Source organism: Lissotriton vulgaris, chromosome 5 (genome assembly GCF_964263255.1).
Source record: "Lissotriton vulgaris chromosome 5, aLisVul1.2, whole genome shotgun sequence".
Taxonomy (NCBI): Eukaryota; Metazoa; Chordata; class Amphibia; order Caudata; family Salamandridae; genus Lissotriton; species Lissotriton vulgaris.
The window spans coordinates 1,673,329,808-1,673,357,602 of record NC_141693.1 but is presented as its reverse complement, the minus strand read 5'-3'; the positions used below and the strand labels follow the sequence as shown (position 1 = coordinate 1,673,357,602).

At 44.6% G+C, this 27,795-nt stretch overlaps 1 protein-coding gene and 1 pseudogene across 2 annotated transcripts in view; both read left to right on the top strand.

Annotated features, from left to right (window-relative positions):
• Window positions 1-27,795, top strand: part of MAPT (microtubule associated protein tau) — a 1,161,691-nt gene that overhangs the window by 442,037 nt on the left and 691,859 nt on the right. The window lies entirely within an intron of this gene.
• On the top strand, window positions 21,173-22,514 carry LOC147716931 (uncharacterized; annotated as a pseudogene).

Here is a 27,795-nt window from a genome sequence, read left to right as displayed (position 1 = left end):
ACATGGCCAAGAGCAGGTGATTCTTCCATATCTATTGCATTTAGCGAGAACAGGCCTGAAATACCCCTCCATCAGGGTTCATTTAGCTGCAATCACAGCATATAGGAAGTCTCCTAATCAAACATCTCTCTTCCTTATGCCTGTAGTTACAGATTTCCTAGAAGGTCTGAAAAAAGTCTTCCCACCGGTGAGGTCCCCCTCCCCTCCCTGGGAGCTTAATATTGTCCTGACTAAGCTGATGAGTGCTCCTTTCGAGCCTATACATAAGGCCTCTTTGCAGCACTTGACCTGGAAAGCTGCCTTTTTAGTGGCGATTACCTCTGCCCATAGGGTCAGTGAAATCCAGGCCTTGTGTTGCAAGGAACCTTACACAGTTTTTCATGCCAATAGGGTGGTCTTAAGAACGCACCCAAGTTTCCTGCCTAAGGTAGTTTCAGACTTTCATATCAACCAGTCTATTACCTTACCTACCTTTTTTCCTAATCCTTCCACACCCCCGGAGAGGTCATTACACTCTCTGGATCTCCGGAGGGTCCTAAAGTTCTACTTGTCAAAAACCCTGGCTCGGAGAAAGTCTGACCGGCTTTTTGTTAATTATGGCAGTACTAATACTGGCCTGTCAGCTTCTAAAAGGTCCATTTCTCGCTGGATTGTCTCCTGTATAACTTTAGCTTATCAGCTAGCTAACAAGAACTTACAGGGTAAACCACAGGCACATTCTACTAGAGGGAAAGCTTCCACTACAGCTCTCCTTCGTAATGTTCCTATTTCTGAAGTTTGTAAAGCAGCAACTTGGCGGTCTGTCCATACCTTTACCCGTCATTATTGCCTGGACTCCGATACTCAGGCCGATGCCAGAGTAGGGCAGGCCTCTTTGAGGAACTTATTTGCATAAGATGTATTTGCAATATATGTCTTAGTCGTTCTGTGAAGTTTTTAATACTTCTTGGTCGTCCGCGAGACTTTGGGTATGAGCTTGCTAATCTATTCATAGATTATGACTATTGATGAGTATCCCCTGGTTGAGAAGGATTAGTTACTTACCTGTAATCCTAGTTCTCATCCAGGGGTATACTCATCAAACCAAGTGTAGCAAATTCCCAATGGGAGTTGTCCCCCAGCACACCGCTTTAGGTGATACCAACAGGTATAATAAAGTTCAAACAGACAAAAATTTGTATTTCATTTGTTCATTGGTTGCAATTTTTCATGATTTCCAATCAGTATAAGATATCTCCAATTTCTTTTGCTTTAAATGTAAGGTTTCTTAAACATCAGAAAGATACATCCGCATTCTTTAAACATAAATCCCAACAGTCCCTATGCATTTCGGGCTGGTGTAGCCCTTCGTCAGGGGAGGGGTCTGTAAATCAAAAGAATAACACTAACTAAATTTCGAGAAGATTTCTCATACTAACACAATATAGAATATTGAAACATTTACATGTGACTTTTTCAGTTGGTTAATACATGCACTGTGCGTCATCAATGATAAAAATACATCAGGGGAAAAAAAACAATGATATCCAAAACTTACCATTGCCCAAATAACGTGCTACAGCAGCGAGTGAAATATACCATTAATAGTTGAGTCTGAGCTCAGAAAACGAGAGGGCGTGTGCAACTACATCAGAAATCTAAACGTGGCGGTCCTGTAGTGAAAATATCGGACTGTGTATTAGGTAAGAACAAGAAAACTAGTGTGAAAGAGTGTACAATTAATCAACGTGCTGGAGCATTAGGAAACAGAAGTTCAAAAGGGCTCGTAAGTAGGTCATCGAATCTAAATGAAACCAGAGTTCCAGAAAGTGTAAAAAATAATATGCGTGGCTCGTAAATCAATCTGTGAGCATGCAACGAGTATTAGAGGAGAGGGCTTATGGCGAAACTTACTCGTTTAAATGTGCGGTCCGGTCCAAGGATTTCCGGATACCTCGGTGTTGCCGATCGGCGTGTGCTGAAGTTAAAAGCAACACTGCCGGGCAGTGAGTTAACAGTGATAACGGACTCAAAATAGTCCAGAGAATGTAAACCCATAGCGGGAGCCATATTAGTGTGGTGAAAGCCACAGTAAACACCGGGGTGAAATAATTGCAAAAAAGTTCCATGCATTATGTGAATCATGTGTACAGAAACGCGATGCGAACGTATGGGAATGAATGTGTGTAAAAAAGAAACCTCGTGAAGAGAAACAAATAAGGTGAAATAGAGTAAAACAAAACGGGGTAGTCCAATATGAATCATGAAAAGAATAATAGTATCATCAGGTATACAAGTCAATACAAAGCATAATTCAGTAGATGAACCATAATCACAGTGTAATCAAGTATGATATGTAAAAGGTCACAGATAACAAAGGAATTCCATACGATCATTCAGCCCCGTGGGCTGCATAGTGCTCAAGTACCGTATCCAAAAGTTCTCTCTCTGTAAAAGTTTATTTTTAGGGTTCATGCCTTCCTGGTTAACAACGTTCTCCAAAACCATGAACTGTAGCTGAGCTACATTGTGTCTTCGATCAAGAAAATGTGAAGCCACCGATGATTTAGTGTTAGCTGTTCTTATATTACTTTTGTGCTCCAGAATTCTGGTTCTTATTCTCCTTTCGGTGTGACCTACATAGCATAAGCCACACAGGCATTTCAATAGATAAATTACGTTTGACGTGTTACATGTCGCATTAACTTTAAGTTTAATTTTGTGGCCTTTCATAGGATGGTGTAACACATTACCTCTGATCACATTGTTACAATTGCTACAGCTGTAGCAGGGCTGTAATCCCTTGTATTTCAGTGGTGAGCTTACAGGTTTAGAGGTTGTTAGTATTTCCTTGATGTTGGGTCCACGGACATGTGCAAAGATGGGTTTTTCTTCGAAGAGTCCCCTAAAATCAGGTTCCTTGCTCAATAGTGACCAATGTTTCAAAATGATGTTCCGGTATTTATTGCTCAGGATGGAATATTTGAAAACCACAGTCATGCGTTTTTGAGTCGTTTTAGATTTGGACTTCAATAAGTCTTCTCTTTTCATCTGTTGGCATTTAAGTCTGGCATTATTCACTGTGGTGTCAGGGTATCCACGGTCAATGAACCTTCGACACATGACGTCCATTTGTTGGTTTCCATCCAAGTCATTGGATACAATGCGTTTGATCCTCATTAGTTGAGACAAGGGAAGATTATTCTTTAGGTTTTGTCTGTGGAAACTGTTGTAATGCAAAGTACTGTTGCGGTCCGTATCTTTCCTGTAGACAGTGGTTCGGAATTTCTGATTCTCCATAGTTATCTGAACATCAAGGTAGTTAACTCTTTTCGGATCATAGCTCCATGTAAATTGTATACGGTCGTTGAGGGTGTTCAATTTTTCCAAAAAATAAAGTAAATTGATTTCCGATCCTGACCATAACAAAAAAATGTCATCAATATAACGCATGTACATTTTCCCAGATTGAGCCCATTCTGGTAAATTCAAGATGTTATTCTGTTCGAAGTAATGCATGAACAGGTTCGCATAGACAGGGGCAGCACAATTGCCCATCGAAGTTCCGTTAAGTTGAAGGTAGCATGTGTCTCCCCAAACAAAGTAACTTTGATAAAGTGTGAATCCTAGTAATTCCATGAGGAATGGTTGAAGTACGGGGTTGATGTCCGAGTTCAAGATGACGTTTTTGATGGCCTCAATTCCCAAGTTGTGCGGAATGGATGTGTATAACGCCTTAACGTCAACCGTGCATAGCCAATATTCTTCGGAGTCTGATAGTTGTACATTTGCAAGTTCATTGAGGAAATGGGTAGTGTCTCGTATGTATGTCGGTGTTTTAGTGACCAGGGGTTGAAGATGTTTATCCAGCAATTTTCCCACAGGTTCGTGGATGCTGCCCCTCGTGGAGACAATTGGCCTAAACGGAGGTTTCCTCAAGTCTTTATGCACCTTGGGGAGCATGTATAATGATGGAGTTTTGGGGTATTCCTGAGTTAGATGTCGTTTGGTTTTGTCTGTGATGATGTTGTCTGCCAGAGCTCTGGAAAGAATAGATTCCAAAGTTTGTTTGAATTCTTCTGTGGGATTCTTGTCTAATGCAGCATATGTTGTGGTATCCGTAACATGAAGGTGTACTTGTTGGTTGTAGAATTCACGGTCCATTATGACCAAGGCGCCACCTTTATCCGCATTTTGACAGATTATATCTTTATTTTCAGCTATCTTTGTCAGAAGAGCTCTTTCTTTTACCGTCAAGTTACTGTGCTTCACTTTCGTCTGGAACTGTAAAGCTGCTATATCTTGTTTAACCAGATTTTCGAAGGTGTCGATAAGTTTATGGCTGATGGGAGCCATAAACGTACTCCGGGGACGTAGATCCAACAGGGTGGTATCTGGTTGAAAATCAACTGTGGTGATATTTTCAAAGAAATGACGAAGTCGGATGTTTCTCATGAGTTTAAAAAAACTGATTTCCAACTCAAGGGTGTTGGAGTTGGTAGTGGGTACAAAAGATTGTCCCTTTTGAAGAGTCTTTATTTCAAGTTTGTTGAATGTTCGTGAAGAGATGTTAATCACTAAGTTGTTGTAATCAATTATTTCCTCTTGCCTTTCTTCTTCTCTGGTTCTTTTGTTTTTTCGACTGTTTTTTCCCCGCCGTGTTCTTCCTGTGTGCCTTGGCCTCCCTCTAAAAAAGGGACCGCAGTTTCAGGGGTGATGATATCTTCTGGTGTGGTTGTTGGTTTAATAGGTTGTTTCCTTGGTTGTGCATCACTGTCAGATGAAGAAGTTTCCGTGGCCGAATAGGGATTATAAGCTTTTTGTTGGCGGCGGCGGGCATACACCTCTGCCCAGGTGTACACCTCGCCTAGCTTATAGTCTATAGTATCCCATTCGTATTTCCGTATCTTTCACTCGCTGCTGTAGCATGTTATTTGGGCAATGGTATGTTTTGGATATCATTGTTTTTACACCAGCCCGAAATGCATAGGGACTGGTGGGATTTATGTTTAAAGAATGCGGATGTATCTTTCTGATGTTTAAGAAACCTTACATTTAAAGCAAAAGAAATTGGAGATATCTTATACTGATTGGAAATCATGAAAAATTGCAACCAATGAACAAATGAAATACAAATTTTTGTCTGTTTGAACTTTATTATACCTGTTGGTATCACCTAAAGCGGTGCGCTGGGGGACAACTCCCATTGGGAATTTTCTACACTTGGTACTCATTTCAACGCTGTACCGCTCAGACAGCGAAGCCCTAGCCTGCACGCAACAACTTTTCATTTTCTCAAACTTCCACGTTTAAATTCCGGTGCGTGTCTTCCATAATATATGTATACTTATCAAAGTCATAAGCTCCCGCCCACCTCCCCGGACGAGCAGAGTTACAAAGTTATGAGATGTTTTATGGTGGATCTCCTCAGGTGTTATGCACCTCCAAAAAGAACTGACCCAACTGTCACCTTTGGTGCACCATGGGAGCAGGGGATTGCCTTCAGGTCTTAAAGGCACGGTACCCCTACTCTAATGCCTTAAAGGCAAGGTGTCAGTTTTCTTTGTTTGCTTTATACTCTACTGCAGCCTACTGGCAAATGCCTGCAATTACAGGTTTTCCCTATGGCAATAAAGCATTGTTGTATACAAATGTTTTCTGCTCTCTTTCTTCCTTAGGGTTTGGAAGAGTACTTCTGTAAGTATGCTAATTTATGTAATTTTGCGGCAAATTTTGCCAGTTGGGAAATGTTTTAGGCTGCAAATATGTTTTCACATATATATGCATATATATTTATATGTATTTTCTATATGCTCCGGGATCCCGCACATGGGCGGGGATTATTCATAGATTATGACTTTGATGAGTATACCCCTGGATGAGAACTAGGATTACAGGTAAGTAACTAATCCTTTTGGTGTAATCTCAGTCTGCGCTGACGTCTGCCATGCCAACTGCTAGGGGTGTATGCAATCTCTGTACTACCTGATAGTTGTTAGATATGAGACCCTCTGACCCGCAAAGGCGTGGACATGTGTCTCGAAAAGGGTGTGTAGTTGGACAGCCGCAGGATACACTGAGGATTGTAGTGCCTAATGCCGCAGTTAGCAGAATTGGAGTCGGGAACAGTTTGTGAGTTGGAACTCTCCCTTGCACTGTGCAAAGGATTTCATGTTGACTCCCGTAAATAAGTTGCTGAGCATATGGCATTCCCCATCACTCCACTTATGGAACGACGCAGGGCAGAGAGCAGAAGGAAAGTCGAGATTGCGCGCTATCCGCGTGTTTGGAGAGGGAAAGGAGGCCAGACCCCTCTTAAGTGCCACGTTTTCCCAGGTGTCGAGTACTGTGCAAGTAGGTGTGGCATTGTACGCGCTTTGGGGTCAGGCATGTTCGGGCAGCCATGCTAGGTCCCACAGCGGGCGCCACGCCACTGTTTTTTTAGTTTTTTTGTTTAGTTTATTGTTCATTAATTAAAATCTTACAATGTTAGGAAAAATAAAAATATCACTAAAGAAATCAATTTTACCATTATCGTTAAAATCACTAATATCGTTAAAATAGTTTTTACATATTTTCATTTATAGGGCACTGACAAGGAACAATTTCCTCATATAATAGATACAAATGTTTTCGTTACATAAGGCTTAAAAGTATGGTCACATAATATATGCCATTAACGTTTCCATTGCTCTCATAAGTTTTACAAATATACGCCTCTGCTCTGTCCATGTGGAACCTGTGTTTGTCACTTTCCAGGACCACTCACTTCGAAATGTAGTGCAGGTGGGTGGCACAGTAGTATTCTTAGGAGGTTAGGGTATGCTAATCCCCCCTTTTCCCGTGGGTGCAGTAATACGTTCCAGATAAAGGTACGCACTTTGCGTTGCAAACGCAGGTTCGTGTCTTGGGGAATTGACGTAGGCACTGTTTGAAATAGATAGAGGACTTGCGGTAGTATGTTCATTTTAACGATGTTCACATGCCCAAGCCAAGACAGATGCAGGGGTTTTCATCTCTGGTGTTCAGACAATATTTAGCTGGCATAGGCAATGTCAGTTAGCCTGCGACCAGGTTGAGAGTGTGGGTCTGATAGTGATCCCCAAATATTTGATTGAGTCAGGGGGTCACTGAAAGGGGGTCTGTTAGCTGCTTGTTGACCCGGATTCTAGCCTCTCCAACCATGTAGGAGGTTGTTATCTTCGAGACCATTCCAGGGCTGCAGCTGATCTTTTCAAGGATTGCGTGCGTGAAGGACCATATAACTCTGTCAAACTCCATCTCTGCATCAAGAGAGAGAAGGTACGCGGGAAAATGATGGCAATTTGCTTTTTCCACTAAGTGCGCTATTCGGCGGAGATTGTCTCCTCTCTGCTAGTGTCGGATGAAGCCGACCTGGTCCAGCTCAATAAGCCCTGGAAGATAGATTTCCAGCTGCTGCACCAGTATTTCAGTAAACAGCTTAACGTCTATATTGAGCAGAGCAATGGGGCGGTATGAAGGGAAAGAGGCCAGCTTTGTGGATGAGAGATTTCGGCTGAGGCCATCATGGGCATAAGTCCTGATGCGTAGGAAAAGGAGTTAAACAAGCAAACCTGGTGGTCTTGCAAGTTATGAACATGAATTAGAGAGGAGCACTCGAAGTATAATCAAAAAGAGCACCTGTAAACTACTCCTAATCTAAGGGTGCAGCACTACTGAATTGTGTTGGCTAGCACAGGAAATTACATGAACGGTTAAGTAGGAGAAAACCTACTTGTAGTGCGCACTGTTCCTACTGGAAAACTCCTTTTCCAACAATTTAAGAAAACCTACTGTTCAGATTAATCAAAACATAGTCAATAAAGAATAGTTTCTCGTTCTATTATTTAATTCATAGAACTTTTGTGCAGTTTATATACATTAATACATTATACTCATGTATATTGATGTTTGTCTATACGTTCTGAAGAACAAAGCATCTATATTTACATATCGATAAAACTTTTTATGCAACATATATTCTCTCTTTACATATTTCTGGGCACATCAAATGCATTAATCATAAATAATACACTGAATGATGTAAGTTGATAATCTTGAAAATCGAAGCCCAATGCATTTCGGGACCCGGAGGTACCCTTCCTCAGGGGCGAAATCCTAGAACACACAGAAGAACTAATCAGTAAAAAATGGAGAATTATTTACAGCTTTATATGCGACATTAAGAAATGAAGGACACTAAAGGGGAACAATGAGATATGGTGGTATAAACAATGTACATTAGAAAGAGAGTAGAACCCTAAATTTGCGTTCTAGCAAGCTTAACCTGCATAATGCGGTATATACAATGAAACACATCACGTCATATAGTGATCACATCAGACCTTCTAGAGGGTATTGTGCACGTATTACAAATAAACCGTGCAAATAAACCTTATATATCATGTACATGTAGTCAGACCCAGTTAAAAATAAGAAGAGTACACTTAAAATTTAGATCGTTAAACTGTAAAGAAACACAAAGTTGTCATAGGAAAACCATGTTTATACACATACATATGGAAAGAATAATAATATGAACCCTAAAAAATGTGATGTTCAGCATCAAGGATATCATCATAAAATTGCACAGAGAACATCAATTTGTACTGAATCATGTAATGCTGTGTATGATCACGATTTCTTATATGCATTTGATGGCTGAATGCATGTAGAAAGTGGTGTGCTACTAATGGGATGATATAAACTACCGAGAGCAAAATCTGTGGAGGATAAAAACGAAAACATTATATGTAAACAGTGAGCTATATGTTTAACTACCTACATTTGACCTATTCACAGATAATATATGACATCAGTGTTGCTATTATTCACCAGATTACCGCCAAAACATTTTTACTATATCGGATGGTTTTCCGACATCAGGTGTAGCATCCATATACCTTCATGATAGTCTCATCACAGTTTCGTGATGTGTTCCTGAGACTTGGTGCTGACATTATTTTACTCTACTCCAGTCCCACCTTAGAGCTTAATTTCAGGGAACTACATATCCCACAATCCATAGTATTGACCTGAAACATCGGGTTCATATTATTATTCTTTCCATATGTATGTGTATAAACATGGTTTTCCTATGACAACTTTGTGTTTCTTTACAGTTTAACGACCTAAATTTTAAGTGTACTCTTCTTATTTTTAACTGGGTCTGACTACATGTACATGATATATAAGGTTTATTTGCACGGTTTATTTGTAATACGTGCACAATACCCTCTAGAAGGTCTGATGTGATCACTATGTGATGTGATGTGTTTCATTGTATATACCGCATTATGCAGGTTAAGCTTGCTAGAACGCAAATTTAGGGTTCTACTCTCTTTCTAATGTACATTGTTTATACCACCATATCTCATTGTTCCCCTTTAGTGTCCTTCATTTCTTAATGTCGCATATAAAGCTGTAAATAATTCTCCATTTTTTACTGATTAGTTCTTCTGTGTGTTCTAGGATTTTGCCCCTGAGGAAGGGTACCTCCGGGTCCCGAAATGCATTGGGCTTCGATTTTCAAGATTATCAACTTACATCATTCAGTGTATTATTTATGATTAATGCATTTGATGTGCCCAGAAATATGTAAAGAGAGAATATATGTTGCATAAAAAGTTTTATCGATATGTAAATATAGATGCCTTGTTCTTCAGAACGTATAGACAAACATCAATATACATGAGTATAATGTATTAATGTATATAAACTGCACAAAAGTTCTATGAATTAAATAATAGAACGAGAAACTATTCTTTATTGACTATGTTTTGATTAATCTGAACAGTAGGTTTTCTTAAATTGTTGGAAAAGGAGTTTTCCAGTAGGAACAGTGCGCACTACAAGTAGGTTTTCTCCTACTTAACCGTTCATGTAAGGTCTTGCAAGTTAGGCATAAATAGCTGATAAAAGGCTACAGGAAGGCCATCAGGGTCAGTTGTTTTACCCATGGGAAGAGCACCCACCAACGTTTCAGTTCCTCAACGCTGAACCCCTTGTCCAGAAGGGTGGCGTAGTAGGGAGGCAGTGGTTTCCACTCACAGGAGATCAAGTAAGACTTGATTGTCTCAGGGTCGGTTTCTTCCCGCTAGTAAAGCTTTTAGTAATATTCATAAAAGCTCTGATGCTTGTCTCCTTCTGCTGTCACCCAGCTGCCATCCTTTGAATTCAGCTTAGCGATATGCGTCCTAGGGTGCATTTGGTAAAGCCTACAGGCCCGAAGCCTTCCCACCTTGCCACCCCCCTCATAGTAGCGCTGTTTTAACTCCAGAAGCCCCTGTTCTGCCTTTCCCATTCTGAGTGCAGCGAATTGGCCCCTTAGCACAACCCGCTGCCATTTGGTGCGATGGGAGGGCTTGTCTTATCCTGTTGTTCTAGTTGTTTGATTTCGGTGGTGAGGTTCGACTCAACTAGCCTAGATTCTCTCCTCTGCACGATTGCGATAGATGTCATTGTGCCCCGGAAAATGCTTACAGCTGACTTTTAAAGGGCCTTCTAGGAAGCTTTCCGACTGTGCCACGTGTGAGGTTGCAGAGGCCAGCAGAAAACACAGATGATGGTTGCAGGAGCATACGTAGTGAATACGTATTCAATACGTCCTGTAAGAGATGCGGCGGCAGGGCATTGCCCTTGTGTTTTGAAATGTAGTACCGCTGTGGTCGAGTGCGTGGTCCCCCACCAGGTTAAAATCTCCTCCCACCAAGATGTCTACATCTACCCCCTCCAACTGCTCTCTCACGGCCTGTCTGAGGTAAGTGTCCTGGGAGGAGATAGGGGCATTATTGTTGAGTAGGGTCAGTTTCCGCTGTCCCTTGGGGAGATAAAGCGTCAAGTATTGTCCTTCCCTGTCACAAAATACCCTAGTGACAGAAGAATAAAAGCCCGCCTTGCACAGAATTCCCACTCTGAGGCTGTGTATGCCCAGAACACAGTGGATAGCGCGGGTGCGCCTTGCGGTGACAGTCTGTTTGCAGCAGGTGGGTATCTGGCGGAAGGAGTACGTCTGGCTCATGTTGTAGAATGTATCGCCAAACTTGTTTGCGTTTATTGGGAGAATTTAGACCCCAAACATTCAGTGACCTCAATTTAATGTCCCTCGACATTCGCATGGGTGTCTAAGGGGGCGTCAAGAGTACTAATGCTCACCGTACCCATGGCCCGATTCCCACCTGTGACATTAGTGTGTAACGGTGGTGCCCACCCATGAGAGAGACTGACCTATGAGAAAACAGAGAACAATCAAACTGAACAATGGGACAACCAAGCCGAATGGGGGCTTCCACATTCTGTGCAGGCTGACACATAGTGCTCCATGCTTGCTAGAGGGGTCGTCGTCCTGGAGTGGTGGGCATTTGTGAGCAGTCCAGGCACTTTGTGAGGAGCTGGATTGTGGTCCTCCTCCAGGCCCTGGGGCCCACCACCACCGCTAAAAGCAAGAGATCCTCAGGACGGGATGATGCAAGGATTGGTCATCGGCCGCAGGGAGAAGCATGAGCCAGTTCACAGGGATCTGGTGGTGGACCGTGCCAGTGATGGGGCCCCTCCAAGGCTCTGGAGGTGGTGGATAATGTCCCGTTTGGCTTCCTGCAAGGTTTCCTTCACCTGGTGTTTGTCGGGGCGTTGCAGCCGGACCTTGGTCCAGATTGGTCGTAAGTTTTTCTCTGCGGAATCTCTGGCTTGTGACTCTGCATGATTGCCAGTATCGTCAGGAAGGACCACATACTGCTTGGCTTCCAAGAGAGATCTGAGGGATCAACGCCTGCTCGCCCACTGTAACAGAAGGCCGCACTCATCCTTTTGGAATGTGGCGTTCAATACCGTGTCCCATTCCATCCTCCTGAACTCTCTCCGCTCCCTGGGAGTAGATGGTCCTGCGTTAGCCTGGATCGCCTCCTTTTCAAGTGAGCGCACTTTCCAGGTTTTTTCAACGAAATCTGTATCTGATACTTGTTCATCGGCGTATGGCGTTCCCCAGGGGTCTATACTCAGCCCCCTACTATTTAACATCTATGTAAGACCCCTGGCTACCATCGTGGAGGACGCTGGGCTGACCATATTTTCATACGCCGATGACACTCAGATTGTTTTCTCCCTTTCCAGCAGTGAGTGCAGCAAAATATCGGTCTTGAAGGTCGGACTGTCGCGTGTCACTGAGTGGATGCAGAAGCGTCTCCTCAAGTTAAACGGTGAAAAGACAGAGTTCGTCATCTTGGGGAAGAACAAAGATCTCTGGGGCCCTCAGCACTGGCCTAGTGACATGGGACCCCTTCCCCAGCCGGTCTCTGTGGTTCGCAACCTCTGATTTCTTATAGATGACAAGCTCTCTATGAGGCAGCAGGCCACTAAGGTGGCCTCCGTTTGTTTTGCCACCTTGCGATGGCTCCAGAAAATCCTATGGATGCTGCCCCGTGCCACCCAGAGAACCGTTGTCCAGGCGCTAGTAATCTCCCGCCTGGACTACGGAAATGTCCTATATCTCGGTGCCGACACTTCAACCATCAACAAACTTCAGGTGGTGCAAAATTCGTCGGCCCGACTTCTTTGTAATGTACCGAGGAGATCTTCGGCCTCACAGGCTCTCCGTGACCTACATTGGCTTAGGGTCCCGAGCCGTATCAAATTTAAAGCCCTGTGTCATCTCTTTAAAATTAAACAGGGCTCGGCCCCCAAAATATCTACAGAGCCTTGTCCAAACCTACAAACCCAGTCGCACATTGAGATCTTCTGCAAATGGCGATTTTGTTGTTCCGATATTTAAACTTGTAAAGATGGGGGGCCGGTCCTTCTCCCATCTAGGCCCCAAATCCTGGAACGCACTACCTACCGCCCTGAAATCAGAGACTGATTTATTTTGCTTTCAGAAAAAATTTAAGACCCTGCTCTTTCAGTAGATCTGTTCTCTTGCTCTAGCTGGCTCACTGCACTGTGCTGTTCTTCTTTTTCTTCTTTTGTCTATCCCTGGCACCGGGAAACCCACTGCGGGTAGCTGTTGCGCATTATAAGTTCAATAAAATAAAAATAAATAAATAAATGGGTGGCTCCATTGATAGCGAATCTCCAGTTTGCTGAGCTTGTCAGTAAGCGGCTTGAATTCTCGTCGCTTTCGTAACGTGATGAGGGACAGGTCCAATAGTTGCACCATGTGGCCACGAAACGTCAATACTGCTTTACCTCTGGCAGCTAAAAGGATCGCCTCTTTTTCCATGAAGAAATGGATACGGGTCAGGATATCTACAAGTGCGTCCTTTCATCCTGGGCCCACAGCACTGCTGTGTGCTCTATTGGGGTCGGCGGAGAGGCGAACCCCCTGATCTCATGGTGTAGATCGGCGGTGTAAAATAGGATGTCGTTACCTTCCACTCCCTGTATGCGTATGTTGTTACTGCGGCTTCTATTTTCAAAGTCTTCCTGTTTAGATTGGATCTCTATGTTCTGTTCCTCTAGGACTGCCACCCGCCTCCATAGCATTGTTTGGTCCTCGTTGCGAGCATCAACCGTATGTTGCAGGTCATACACTCTCTCCCCTATGTCTGTGACTTCTTTTCGCATATCCTCAAGACAGTATTTGGACTTGTCCTTGAGGGAGCCAATATCTGCGTGGATTTACTGCAAGAAACGGTCCATATAGGCCAATGTGATCGGGACCGTGGATGGGGGGCTCCATCATTGAAGTTCGTTGGCAGGCCAGCATCTCAGACTCAGGGAGGGACAATTTGGTCCTGAGGGAGGTCACTGGATTATATTTTGCTGCTTTGGAGCATGGCATGTCCACTCTGCCTTACTTGGGGATAGTCGAGCTGACAGAATGTCTGAATGTGATTCACCCCACCACCTACATAGCTTATGGCAGCACAGACGAGGATCAGGCACTTCGAGCTGACCAGACCAGACCAGGGAGCCTGTGGTTCAGTTTGATATGCAATGAGGGCTCAAGCCATTCCCGGGTGCACGTGCAGACAGCTAGGAGCCGGGCTTGCATCTTAGATGGCGCTCCACGGGAGAACAGAGAACGGCCGGGTGGCAGCGGTGCCTCGACAACCAACCCCACTCGCCCCTAGATGTGCGGCTTCTGCGATGGGTGAAGCTTCTTTGACTTCCTTGCAGGCCGGTCTATCCTCCCCTGGCACAGGCCTCCAGCACCAGAGAGTTGCAACTCTCCGGGCCCCAGGGCTGTACCCGTAGGGGGTGTGGGCTAGTGCTCCATCCAAATCCACCGCCCGGGTCAATTTCAGAGGGATTCTGCTGGGCGTACCCTGGCAGTTGGATCTCAGAGGACCCAGGCAGGATAGGTGAGACTTGCAGGGTCAATTTCAGAGGGATTCTGATGGATGGGCCCCTCTGGCCTCTTCGGGCCAAAGCAGCGGGATCTCAGAGTGCCCAGGCAGGATGGGTGGGACTTACAGGGTCAATGTCAGAGGGATTCTGGTGGGTGGGCCTGCAGTCCTCTTCGGCACCAGGCAGCGGGATCTCAGACAACCCAGGCAGGATGGGTGAGACTTGCAATTGTACCCCAGGACCGCAACAGGAGGAGGAGTGGGTGGGAGTGGGGCTAGTGCTCTGTTCAAATCCGCTTCCGGGTCAATTTCAGAGGGATTCTGCTGGTGGACCCAGGCAGCGGGATTTCAGAGGGCCCAGGCAGGATGGGTGAGACTTGCAGGGCCTGGGGCCTTCTGCCCAGAAGGCCGCCACTCTTCAGGCCCCTAATGTGGTGTGTTGGAGTAAGTCGCGTTCCTCTTGTGTGAGTAGCCGCTCGGGAGATTGCTAGGCGAGGGTTCAATGGCTCCCCAGAAGGACCGGAAGCCTCGCGCAGGGCTGCTGGCAGAAATAGCGACAGTGTCAGGCAGCAAGAGAGAAAGTTGCACAATAGCAAGACTCCATCTGCAAGAGCTTCACTGCCCCTCACATCTAATAGCCCGGTCCAGTGCGCTAAGCACCTCTTGGCCAGTGGGAGCAAGCTGGGTAGGCGAGATCAAGAGCTGCAGGCACCAGCTGTCGCCCTCCCCCGGCCCCGGAGGCCCGTGCTGCTGCTTACTTCCAGTGGCGGGCCGCGGGCAGGGCGTCAAGGGCCCGCTTTGACTCACCACAGACGTCCGTCTCGAAGACGCTTGCTGCGGGCCCCCAGCCTGCTCTCGTCACCTCAGGTGGCAGCCGAGGCCCGGAGCTCAGCTGGAGTGCCAAACGGGTTCATTTGGGTAGAAAACAGTTCTTATTATTTAATAGAACCCCTAACAATGATGTTATATCTTACATTCAGAATTTTAGCTTTTCCAGAATAAGGACTCTTAAACTATATTGCCTACCAGTATCGATGACATGTCACTCCTACACAACACCTTGTAGTCCTGTCTTATGTAACATTTCCTATGGACTGATTTACACACATATGATTGTCTCTGTGCAATGTGTGGTGTGTGTGATGTAAAATGCTCAGACACCTTACACTGGTATGAATGGTTCTATAAACCTAAATGAATCTGACTGACAGTGGTTATAGAGACTTGAGGGGCACTGTTAACCCCTTGCGTGCTTCTGTCGGCCAACGGCCGTCGCACGCACTACCTTTGTAGTTCTGAACACGCCCGTTGGCCGGCGTACGTCCGCCCACTCTGCTAAACCAGCACACCGCGGCGGAATTGCCGCCGCGGTTAAGCGGTTAAAGGGAGCGAATGAGAGAATCCATGGTAGAGGTGGTCATTAGGGGAGCACCAACAAACATTGTTGCACAGGGAGCTATCAGTGTTAAAGCCGGCCCTGGATAGGGGTAACGTATGGAACTGGAGTTTCTGTGGTTCAAGATTTGGAAGTTACTTTTGCCTCAGGTTACTGCTTTAGATAGGCTTATGGCGGCCAGGAGCAGATATCTCATACTTCGCTGTGCCCTTGTTTTGGATAATGTCGTATTGAATCATTGTGTCATTGCTTACTGCTGTGATAACCTTTACCTTGCACAAAGGCTGTGTCTGAGGAACAGCCAGAAAATAACATCTGAAAGAAAACAAACATAAACCAGTTCTTAAATCTTGCATAGTGGATCCAAATCCCCTGTTTAGAAAATGAATAGAAAAGGGGGATTCAAATCACCCTACTTTGTCCAAGAAGGGTGTGTTCTGCAAATGACTTGAAGACAGCTGGGTGACCAGGGGTGGTGACCCCCATGAGCGCCATGAGCTCAGATGCCCACACTATCTTCCTGTTTGTGAAGCAACGGAGTCTGGTCCTGGGACGAGGGGGCAGCTGGACCAAATATATCACAAGAAAGAAAGTTGCTGGCCCTCTCAACTGTTTAGTCTCTAAACATTTTGAGACCACAAAAAAAAATGAATCAATTGTTTGTAAGGGTAATTTTATTCAGCCCTTTTGAACTTATTTTAAGTATTGACCTATTTTGAAGGCGAGAAGAACACTTTACAAAGATTTACAAAACACAATGACACCTATTTACAACTACTATACAAATAACATATATACATATATATATATATGTTATTTGTATATACATATATATATATATGTTATTTGTATAGTAGTTGTAAATAGGTGTCATTGTGTTTTGTAAATCTTTGTAAAGTGTTCTTCTCGCCTTCAAAATAGGTCAATACTTAAAATAAGTTCAAAAGGGCTGAATAAAATTACCCTTACAAACAATTGATTCATTTTTTGTTTGTGGTCTCAAAATGTTTGGAGACTAAACAGTTGAGAGGGCCAGCAACTTTCTTTCTTGTGTCACACTATCTTCCTGAGCATCCTGTGACTGCTTGGCACAGTTTTTAGAGCCATGATAGAATGGATCCTCGGACACCACTACCAAAAAACCTCAACCGCCATGGTTGAGGGAGAGTAGCCCCTCTGCCCAATGGCGCCCGAACAAGGCCCGACCCTGAATTTGTATAGGATGCAGCTATATATGTCCACCATGAAGTTTCTGATGTTGTCGTTTATTGGTGTTCTGTGCATCTGTGCCATCGGTGGTATTGAGCTCTCCTGTCTTTCTGTTCTTTGCCTATTCCAAGGGATTTTGAAGAGCTACAGTGTGGTCTTTTAGAAGGTAGCTGGTGGAGCAGCCAACTCCCTCTGTAAGTGCCACTCAAGGTGGCTTAATAACTCACTGTGCTTATATTTTCAAGGGCTGTTGCAGTTGGGCGACCAAACACCCTGGCATGCCCCTTTCCTATGGAAGGCAGTTGGTGGAGTGGCACTACTCCCTCTGACTGAGCTACTTAAGGTGCCTTCATATCAAGCTTTGCAGGATGTGCACTACAAAGATTATTGCTATTGGGTGGACTACACACCCCAGATTACCCCTGGTACTTTGGAATGTAGTAGGTGGAGTGTGCTCCTCCTCTGAAAGCGCTATCTAAGGTGCTTTCATATCCTGCTGCACTGAATGCATCCGGGCTTAGGACATGCCCAACCTCGGCCTGTCACACATTGGAAGAGACTGAGATGGGCCCACCTCTTTTATCTGCAACCAGACATTTAATGTAATAGCAATATGGGAAAAAAAATAATTGATGGACAGAATGCAGAACAATGTCATACATTCACCCCAATACAGAGATCTGGGCCTAAATCCATCGTTTTTTTGCTCACCATGCCATTCCAGTTTGGACCCAGCCATATGCAAAACAGTCTTGGCCCTGCACCAAATGGGAACAGTCCAGCCTGAACTGCCAGGCCAGGTCCTTCCTGGACTGGAACCATGCATCCTAGGACTGGTTTCGGGCTTTCAGCCCTCATCAGCCAGGATAGCTTGACTCCAGTGGTATCGAGAGCATGTGACTCACGTCTTAGCATACCCGTCCCAAAAAAAACAATTGATGGACAGAATGCAGATGTCATGCATTCACCCCAGTACAGAGATCTGGGCCTAAATCCATCGTAAGGGTAAGAATCAAAAACCTCCCTCCTCAATGTTGGATAATGTCATGGTTAAAGCTATCGGGCCCTAAAATGAGAAAAGTGATAGCATGGAGCTGCGGTTAAAATGCTGGTATTAATGCTCTTAGCAACCTAAAAGGGCCTAGAGTGACTATTTGAAGTGAAAGCGGTAATACATGAGGCTAATTTATCAGATTTGTTGGCCCTGTCCCTCGGCATGGCCAGCAACATTTCCACCTGATGTACTGAGGCACCACCAGTGAATCCACCATCCTGCTAACCTTAGATCACTGGTTTTGTATCTAATTAATATACTGTATTTTCACACTTTCGTTTGTTTATATCACTTTCACAGCAGAAGCTCAAACTGGATCCTGAAGAAATCCACAACACTCACTAGGTCATTGGCTGAAACATGCAGATCTTAGCATAGTACAACTGGGTCTAATGGTTCCTGTTGTATCCTCAGTTTTTTAATCCTAGCACATGGTAGCCTGAATAAAGACATGTGGAAAACCCTGTATCTAGTTTTAATTCACTTAATCACTTGCACTGCGTCCCTCACCACATCTTGTATGCTTGCATTGGGTTTCAGTAATAACACCTCTTACAATAAAACATCCATGAGCTTCTCCCTCTCAGTGAGGGGGTTGAACCTTGCACAATGCCTAGACTTCATGATGCAAGGAGGTTCTCCAGTGCTGAAGCATGCCACCTCTGGTGTATGAGGGAAATCGTCCTTTAAAGGGATGCCTTCTTCGTCAGGCGACACTTTTTTCCCTTTTAGAACTTTGGGCTCCTTTTGTGTTTTGTCTATTGTATTAGGGGACTTCGCTCTCATTGGTCTTTAAACCTCCTTTGGACCCTGTGAAAGCAAAAATAAGAGAGGCACGAAGGTGGAGATAATCAAACAGGGTCCTTGGGATAATCCCCAAAATAGCTAAATCATGATGACAGAGACATTCGTTCTTTTTGTGTCCTTAATCTCCTTTTATTCATTTCTTTGCACTACACATATATTTTTATCCAAAACAGCCAACGCGTTTCGCCCACACTCCGGGCTTCTTCTGGGCTGTAGACATAACAAAACAACATTGTCACCACATTTGACATAGTACATTTATAAAAGGATAACATGTCCACATACACACAAAGTACAACTTTATAAAAGACATAAAAACTTTATAACATATGCAAAATGGTCTCAAATCCTAGGTAATTTTTATGTAGAGACATAATTATTCCCCGCAACAGATTAATACGAGAAAACAAACATACCTCATGACTATAAATGGACATGTCCAATGAATAAGGGAACACAGGTCAATGCAATTCTTATGGACCTATGTTTCCATTAGACAGAAAAGCACTGTAACAAGAAAAGTTCACATGTAGACTCTCAGTAATGGTGTAACCGTTAACACATGATTAGGGCATCAGTGGTTTTTATCGTTCGAGGTTTTGGTATACCTGGACCCTCTGTTGTGTTCCCGGGTTGTACACCCACCCACAAAAGAGAAAGCCCATTGTTTTTTACAATTTGCCCTTCTAGGACAGTCAAAAGGGCCCAAATAAAGTAGTATATTACTTCAGCTCAGAGATTAAGTGCAGCACCACCCATGGGGAACTACTGGTACTGCAACACCATTCTGTAGAAAAGAATCCAATAAGAAATAATGTTAAATTAAATTATCTAAAATAGTTAAGAAATAAAAAATAATTTAATGTTAAAAAAATACATGTTTATTATTTGAATATAAAATATTTTCTCCAGTATTAGGGTGTCTTTCATAGATTCACATGCTTGAATATTCCCCGTCGTCGGAGTGGGAGTCCCATGGTAAATAAAATAGCAATAACATACTCATAATATGTATATGTACAAATATAACACATGAAATATACATTAGAAAAGAGGCAGTAAATGCCTAGACGTAATTCCACATAGGAATGCATGGAGAGAGAAAAAATACTTGTAGTCTATTCCTGTGATTATGTTGGTCCAAACTGTAGCCAATCAGGTGCCAGCAGTACTCCAGAACCTTCTCCTCAAAGCTCAGTACCTCAGATTTTCTACCGCACGTCGTAAGAATGCGAGTCTCCCTGAGCTCTGCTCAGTTTTCTCTACTTCTTCAGTTTTTTCCTGTGTTTTCAGCATGTCTTCAAGTAAGAAGTCTCTTTTTAGACCTTGCTCTTCTTGTGGAAAGCTACGCCTTTATTCAGAAGATCCACACAGTAAGTGTATTTACTGTCTTTACCCCGACCATGATGTGGGTAAATGTAAGTTCTGTAGAACTTTTTCTACAAAGACTCTAAAGGACAGGGAAGGCCGTCTCCTGCTGTGGCTTCAGAGACTTAAGGATAAGGATAATGTACTTTCTGATGCTGAAAGTCTCATTTCTGGTTGTTCCCAAGCAGCTTCAAAACGTAGTAGTGTGCAGGAGTTGCCCTCTCCATTCATTAAAAAGAAGAAATTGTCTCTTTCTTTGGCCTCTGCGGTGTCTTCACCTCTTCCTACTACTTCCACGCCCACGAGACCTGTCTCTCAGGCGTGTGCTGCGTCTTCTTCTCATGTTTCTGTTAGAAAACAGGTTTCATCGTCGACGGGAGCGTCGACGGTCGCCCCGGCGACGAAATCTGCAGTCTCCGGCTCGTCGACGACCACAGTGACGATGACGTCTGCTTCAGGATTGTCGACGGCTGTTTCGTCGACGTCATCGTCGTCGATGAAGGCAACCCTCAGTTTCAAGACTGTGCCATCTGTCATTCCGATTGCTTCGTCATCGACGAAGAAAACTCCACCGTCGACGACCAAATCATCGTTGGCGAAGAGTGCTAACAAATCAGCTTCGTCGACGACCGCTCCTTGGACGAAGAAGAAGTCGTCTTCATCTCGGTCGACGTAAATTCCGTCAACGGCACCATTGCCATCGACAACGATACAGTCGACGACGGATTCTTCCAGTTTGGTTCAATCAACTCCATTGTCGTCATCAGCTCCGTCGACAACTTCTTCTGTGTTTGCCTCTCTGCCTTTGCTGCCACTGTCGTCCCCTGGATCAGCCACTGTCGACCCACTTCACCAGTGCCGCAAGGTGCCTATTGACCAGATTTCTATCACCAGTGATCCACAGCCTCCTTCGCCCTTGTTTGCCACGGACTCGGACCAGGAATCGGTGGAAGATGTACACAAGTCCTTTAGAGCGGCACGTAGTCCATCTAATTTAGTCATCAAGTGCCAGGATTATAGTAACGATGAAAGGATCAATATTTCCAACAGGAGGAAATGCCTGTTCAAGTTCCTACTGCGACTTTGCCTGTGTCGCTCATTTCTAATCTCCAGCATATATTGGACGACTATAATAGGCGTTTCCCGCCATCTCCACAGGTACCTGCAGTTCCTTCTGTCCTGATGCCTGTTGCAGTACCTGCTTCGGCTCCTCTGTCACCTCTGCCAACTTCTGCTCCTCAAATACAAACTTCAGTTCGGATACACACAACTGTGTATGCAGACGACTAGGATGAAATTCCTCCAGACCGTGAAGATTGTGAGGTTCGAGATGATGATGAGGATATGGCGGAGTGGGATGACTATCAAGTTCAGACACCGTCCCCCTCTCCGGTAACGCCAGGAGATTCTCCTCCTGTGGACATTAAGAGTTTCCATCAGCTGATGGATAGGGCGGCTCAACGCTTCAAGTTACCAAGAGTCCAGAGGGAAGAGGATTGTTTTCTCTATGATTTTAGGAACCAACAGTTAAAACAAGTCCATACTGTTCCAATTATTGACTTTATCTGGTCTGAAGGGGTGAAATTGATGCAGACCTCAAATTCACTAACGGCACAGATGCCCCGATTGGAAAAGAAATATAAGGCACCTTTCGGCTCTCCAGCCTGCCTCATTAAACAGCTGAAACCGTATTCGGTGGCTACGCAGGCAGCTCAGCGTCGTTCTCGGAACCCTGCGTCTGCTGTTACTGCCCCACCAGCTCGCGAAGGTCGTCGCCTGAACTCTATAGGCCGTAAGTTTTCCACAATGGCCTCCACCACAGTGAGAGCGGCCAATGCTTTGGCCATTTTGGGGCATTACGACCACCAGATGTGGGCAGACATGACTGCTTTTGTGGCTTTGGTTCCAGATACTTCCAAGGCGGAAGCCTTACAACTTCCCCCTAGAAGGGGAGAGAACATCGGAGGAGATTATTGACAGTGCTGTGGATTTTGCCTGTACTGGTTTCCGGCAGCTCGCTGGAGCGGCTGTTCTACGCAGGCAAGGTTGGTTGCGTTTCACATCCTTTCGCCAAGAGGTACAGGCGAAGATCCTGGATATGCCTTATGACGGCGAGTCACTTTTTGGGGCACATGTTGATGAGGCATTGCAATCTATCAAAAAAGACATTGACACTGCTCGCTCTTTAAGAAACTTACAATTTCGGAACCAGCCCTTTCGGGGTGCACGCGGACGCGGCATCTCTTCTACTTTTCGAGGAGGAAGCAATCAATATCGCTCCTACAACCAAGGCAACCAGCGCTACTCCAATAACCAGCAACAGTCCTCCCGTCAGCAGTCTTCTAAGACCTATAGGGGGAAATCTTCTTACAGAGGATCTGCTCCCAAGAGACAATGACTTGCCTTTACCCAAAAGAGTTAGAGGTCGAATCTCTCTGTTCTGTTCTCAATGGTCCTCCATCACTTCAGACCGTTGGGTTCTGAACATTGTAGAGAAGGGCCATGCTTTAGAGTTCATCAAAATTTCTCCTCCGTCTCCACCTTCCGACCCACCACCAGCGCACATCAAGGAACTCTTCCATCAAGTTCGCCTTATGTTACAGAAGGGTGCCGTCTAAGTGGTGCCCAAGTCTCAAAGGGGGAAGGGATTTTATTCCTGTTTTTTCCTTATCATCAAGAAGAACAGGGATTGGCGGCCGATTTTGGACTTGCGAGCACTCAACAAGTATCTCAAGTGCCAATCCATCCGCATGCTAACGCTGGTGGAGATCTTGCGCTTACTCTCAATGGGAGATTTCATGGCAACTATGGACCTCCAAGACGCCTACTTCCATGTCCCTATTCTTCCGCGACATCGGAAGTACTTGCGTTTCCGTGTGGGACGGAGGGACTTCCAGTTCAAGGTAGTGCCTGTCGGCCTACGCTCCGCCCCTCGCGTCTTTACAAAGGTGTTAGCTCCTGTGGTAGCTTATCTGCGTCTTCAGGGCGTCCACATTTTTCCATACCTGGACGACTGTCTCCTAAAGTCACAGTCTTGCACGCATCTGCTTCAGGATACACGCCTTTGTCAGGAGGTATTTCGCTCCCTCGGACATTCTATCAACACCGAAAAGTCCCAATTACATCCAGCTCCCTGCAAGAATTTTCTAGGGGCCACATTGGATACAACTCTTGCAAAAGCATTTGTGTCTCATTAGCGTCAACAAAAAATTCTTCAATTGGTGTCTCTTCTACGGACAAAACAGTCCGTTTCAGTCCGACTATTAAAGTAATTTCTAGGGATGGCGTCATCGTGCATCGCACTGATCCCAAATTGCAGACTCCGGACACTCCCCATTCAAGAAGAATTGGATGGACAGTTGCATCAGGTCACCGGTTCCCTCAATGACATAGTCTGTGTCACCATTCGCATGAGGGCGGCTCTCAAATGTTGGGCGCAGCCATCCAATCTTTCGGCAGGGACTTCTTTCCTTTCCAACACTCCGACCTTACTCTAACAACGGACGCCTCGTTGGAAGGATGGAGTGGACATCTTCAAGGCCTGTCCATAAAGGGCAAGTGGACTCTGCCTCAGAGAGCCTGGCACATCAACAAGGTGGAGCTTTTTGGCAATTTTTCTAGCGCTCAAGTCATTCCATCTATTGATTCAAGGGGAGTCAGTCCTTATTCAAACGGACAACACAACCAGCATGCATTATATTAACAAGCAGGGGGGAACAAAATCTCCAATCTTTTCTCAACTGGCGCAGTCGATCTGGGACTGGGCTCTAAGTCACCACATCACTCTCACCGCAGTTCATCTACCAGGTGTCTCCAACATCCTAGCGGATTCCCTCAGCAGGTCCACGTCATCGACCCACGAGTGGGAGTTACATCAACCAACACTCGAGTTGATTTTTCGGCGATGGGGTCGTCCATCACTGGATCTCTTTGCCACACCAGAGAACCGGAAATGCCCATCTTACGCAAGCTGGCATCCCCACCGAGGGTAAGAGGGCAATGCCCTTTTGATGAACTGGTGCAATCTGTTTGCTTACGCTTTTCCTCCAATCCCTCTGGTGCCTCGAGTATTGTGGAAGATGAGGAGACAGCCTTGCCACATTCTTCTAATCGCCCACAGATGGCCTCGACAGGCATGGTTCTCTGAGCTACTTCTTCTATCCCAGTGCAAGTCCATCCTTCTTCATCCTCGGATGGACTTCCTCACAATGGACAAGGGTCAGATTTGCCATCCGGACCCCTCTTCTCTGAATTTGTCAGCCTCGAACCTGAGCACTTTGAATTTGCCCATCTAACCATCCCGCCAGACTGTAGAGACATTCTCGCTCAGGCCAGACCTCTGTCAACTGTTAAAACCTACAAGCTTAAATGTAAAAGATTCATCCATTAGTGTGCCGCTGCTGGTGCCAATCCCATTTGTTCGACGCCTGCGCAGCTCGTCCCGTTCTTTTTACAACAGGCTCAGTCTGGACTTTCTCATTCAACTTTGAAAGTTTTTCTGGCGGCAATTTCCCGCTTCCGCCAGGATGGCTCCACCTCACTCTGTTCTTCCAGGATGATGCGTCAATTTTTCAAAGGATTGTTCCGCAAATTCCCACCAATTTGGCTCCCTCCTCCTTCTTGGCGCCTTAACATCGTGTTAGCACAACTAATGAAGGGACCATTCAAACCTATATAATTACAAAAAGAGAACTGTGAGTCTGAGAGCAATCTACCTTGGTTTACTGTGTCGATTTAGACCTGAAATACATGTATCATATAAAAATGGAATATAACAGGATCCTTCACACTGTAAAGTGTTTCCATCAGTTACACGCTCTATGCCGCCCTTTTCATCATCTGGGCCACTTCACAGAGTGGAAACTGAGCAGAATATAACATCATATACTTGCGCCTACCTAATAGTACTGTGTGCAATATGAAACTTCTAATGTATACATGGGGCAGCATCCGCATTTTACACGAGGAGAATTATCATTCTCTTAACAAAAGAGCCACCTAGACATTCATGTTAATACTAGTATATACGCCACAGCTGTCGCGTTTTTTCTTTCTCTTACATTGGTATTTCTCTACAAAATAGAGCGGTGCCCCAATCCCCTGAGCTGAAGCCAGGTGAGGAGAAGCACGCCCCTCCAACGTCAAAGGTGAGCTGGAGGGATTCCCACTAGTTTCTGTTGGGTAACGTTGAATTAACGAATATATGAGATGTGACGAGTAGTACAGCTTTTAGCTGATAACTTATATAAAACTGTTATCTCTACCTTGTTATCTGTGTCTTGTCTGTGTTACTGTTTGACCTGATACCTATTGCGTTTGGGCATCTTCCAGTACAGAGGAGGAGTGGAAAGACATATCAGGTGATATAATAATCATTTAATTTAGTGTTTTTCTACTAAGATTACTAGCAGTAGCAAAGTTAACACGTCCTGACGAAAGCAGTAGATACCATTTGTATCGAAATAACTGCTGAAACATGTTGACCTAAAGTATACAATGCAGTAGCTATTTGTTGAAACTACTGTCTCTTTGCACGAAGTCTTTTAATGTTGGAAGTTGTATGCTACCAAATAAAGTTTTTTTGCGTCCACTCTCCAATTTTAATATAGCACACTTCTATCACTCACACTTTTCTTTTTGATGCACTGCTTTCAGTTACTCGCACTTGCCACCTGGAAAGTAATCTAGTCCTATTACACACTGGGCTATACCCTCTATCTTTTGAAGGTGATGGCAACGTGAGTTCTCCACTCTGTGAAGTGGCCCAGATGATGAAAAGGGCGGCATAGAGCGTGTAACTGATGGAAACACTTTACAGTGTGAAGGATCCTGTTATATTCCATTTTTATAGGATACATGTATTTCAGGTCTAAATCGACACAGTAAACCAAGGTAGATTGCTCTCAGACCCACAGTTATCTTTTTGTACTTATATAGTGTACATAGGGGGCTATAACTGTGTGAAGGTCTCTAAAGATTCCCCTGGATCCTACCTCCACCGTGTTTGTAACCATTCGAACCTATACACAAGGCTGACTTGAAGTTCTCACTTGGAAGGTTGCTCTTCTCCTTGCGCTGACATCATCACGTCGCATACGTGATATTCATGCTTTCACTGTAAATCCTCCTTTTTCAGCCGGACTGTGTAGTGCTTCGCACTAATCCGACCTTCCTGCCTAAGGTGCCTTCAGATTTCCACATCAACAAACCTGTTTTCTTAAAGACTTTCTTTGCTAACCCACAGTCTCCAGAGGAGCAGCGTTTGCACTTCTTGGACATTAAAAGGTGCTTAAAGTTCTACATCATCAGAACGGCCCCTTTTCGCAAATCTGATCAACTGTTCATAGCGTATGGACGCTATCAACAAAGGGCGTCCAGTTACCAAACCTACTGTTGCTCATTGGGTTTCCTCTGCCATTGCCTTCTGCCATCAAAAGGCAGGCAAGCCTCTACAGTCTTCAGTGAGGGCCCATTCCACCAGGGCGATGTCGTCTTCAACTGCCTTGTTCGCTGGTGTGTCGCTGCATCAGATCTGCAGAGCAGCCACGTGGTCCGGCAGGCACACGTTTACGAAGCACTACTGCCTAATATATATATATGTATGTATATATATATATATATATATATATATATATATATATATATATATATATATATATATATATATATATATATATATATATATATATATTGGTCTTATAAGTCTGTTCATGTGTATTATGACTATGGAAACCTTTTCCGGCTATTACTGCTTTCTATTCTATATTCAAGCATGTGAGTCTATGAAAGACACCCTAATGTTATGTTATGTTATGTTATAACCAATTTATAAAGCGCACTTTGACCAAGGTTTCATGGCGCTGTTTTGAGCAGTTGTGAGTTAACTGTTCTGACATGACTTCAGAAGGGACGGTTACTCATGTGCCTGTATGAACAGCCATGTCTTAAGCTGCTTTCTGAACCGAAGTAGATCAGGGCAAGAACGGATCTCCCATGGGAGTGAGTTCCATAGTTGTGGTGCCAAATATCCAAATCGAGACCCACCGTGTCGTTTACGTTTGAATTTTGTGCTCACCAACAAGTTTTGATGTTTGGAACGGAGATCACGGGTTGGAACATACCTCAGTATCAGATTGTTGATAAAAATTGGGCTATAACAATTTAAAGATTTAAATGTGAGGCAGGCAGTTTTGAATGTGGCCCGCTGAAGCAGTGGGAGCCAATGGAGTTTTTTTATCAGAGCTTTAGCCGATTGCCACTTGGGCTGCTGATAGATCAATCTGGCTGCCTGGTTCTGTACAAGCTGGAGCCTCTTGATCTGATAGGAGGGGAGGCCTAGGTAGATTGAGTTCGCATAGTCTAGATGGGATAAGACTATGCCAATCTCAACTTGTATCAGTGCTGCCTGGGAGAGTAAGTGGTGTATCTTTTGGATCTTCCGCAGTTGAAAAAAACATTTAGAGACAACTGAGCCCACTTGAGTGTTTAGGGACAGATCTTTATCAATGGTCACCCCTAGGCTTTTTACGGAAGAGGAGGGTTTAGGGAACGTCCCTAGTTCTGCTGGCCAATAGTGAGGGCCCCAGGAGATGCGACTATCTCCTATCAGCAGTACCTCGGTCTTTCCGGGGTTCAATTTTAGATGGTTATAATCCATCCAGTTGCGGATGAACACCATG